This window comes from Chrysochloris asiatica, unplaced genomic scaffold, assembly GCF_000296735.1.
Source record: "Chrysochloris asiatica unplaced genomic scaffold, ChrAsi1.0 scaffold00213, whole genome shotgun sequence".
NCBI lineage: Eukaryota > Metazoa > Chordata > Mammalia > Afrosoricida > Chrysochloridae > Chrysochloris > Chrysochloris asiatica.
In genome coordinates, this window is record NW_006408731.1 from 513,554 (window position 1) to 515,118 (window position 1,565).

A 1,565-nucleotide genomic window follows, 5' to 3' on the forward strand; every position below is an offset into this window, starting at 1 on the left:
TTGGACAGCAAAGTCATTTGAACTGCAAGGTCGGTGGTTCAAGATCACCAGCTTCTCCTTGGAAACCCTATTAACAACACAATAATAACATGGGCAAGGAGCTCTGGTAACTTAGTGGTTACAAATCGGGCTGCTAAGCTCAAGGTCGGCAGTTTGAAACTACCAGCTGTTCCACGGGAGAAAAATGAGGCTTTCTGCTCCCGTAAAGATTTACAGCCTCAGAAACCCTGTGCAGGGTAACTATGAGTCGGAACCGACTCTTCAGTACTTAACAACAACGACAACATGGGCGTAAGAGCTGTTGGGCTGGATATAGACAGCCATGATGCTCCCATATAAAAGAGGACACTAACATCAGGCGAGATCCACGTGTTCTCAGTGCTTTGTTTCAAGCCTAAACTGACCCAGTTCTTATGACTACCCTACCTATATGTCCATGGTGGTGGTTATGTGCCGTGGAGTTGGTTCCGACTTGTAGCGACCCTGGATGGGACCAAGTCCCATTCCACTCAACCATGCAATGCCTGCCAGAGCCTGACACAGCCGTGGGTTCATCACAGCTGAATAGTGGAGGGGTTTGCAAACAGCAGCATAGCAATCAAAAGTAATCACAGCCAAGAGGACACACTCAGTGGAGCCCAAGGACAGTGAGACATAGAGCTGGACAGCACAGCCCAGTGGTGTAATGGTCTTGGCTGGTCCTCTTAGGTTCCACAGCAGCTGGGGGGTAAAGCAGATATCAACTAGCAAAAGATGAGTAAGGAAAAAGTAATAACATTAACTGTTATATGTAAATGTTATAATGTACATCACACAATCATTATAAACACAGTGTTACCTTTAAGATATATTAACTCATTTATTCTATAAATTTATTTGTGACAGAAGCTCATGCAACACATGCAGAGAAGCTTCCTTTCCCTTATTGGTTTGCGGTGCTGGAGAAGGAAGCCAGCCTTCTGATCTTGCAGGTTGAAAGAAAAGGTTCTTGTATCTGAATGGAGTAAATGTGGATCTGGGAAGGGACATTTTTGTGGATGAAAGAGACTACTTCAGTGTTCACCAGACCAAGACAGAATTTTACCGTCTACAGGATTAAAGATTTGTAATGGGCTTTTAAAAGTCTGAACATCTATAATAGCAAATGTTTATAAATATATTCACTGACATACACAAAATAGATCCTAAGACTGTAACTACCTCATGTTAGGGCAAATAGGTACGTTCTACATTTAAACAAATCACTTAGGTCTTACAATTTTATCCTAATAATTGCATATCCTGAAATTTTATAATTCTTTGTTATAATCATGGAAATAAAATATATTAATTCTCAACAAATAGTCCTTTATATTAAGTTTTAGTGTAAAAATTATACTTAGTAGAAATCAGTGGAAATGAAATGAAGTTAAGAGAAGTGTTCAGATAAGGGTTGATTCAGCAGCAATGTGAGGTAGTTAGTACTCCCTCAATTAGAGTTGTGGTTATGTTGTTGTGTGGAGTCATAGCTGACAGAAAGAGTACAACTGCATCACAGAGTTGTCTAGGCATTCATATTTATGGAC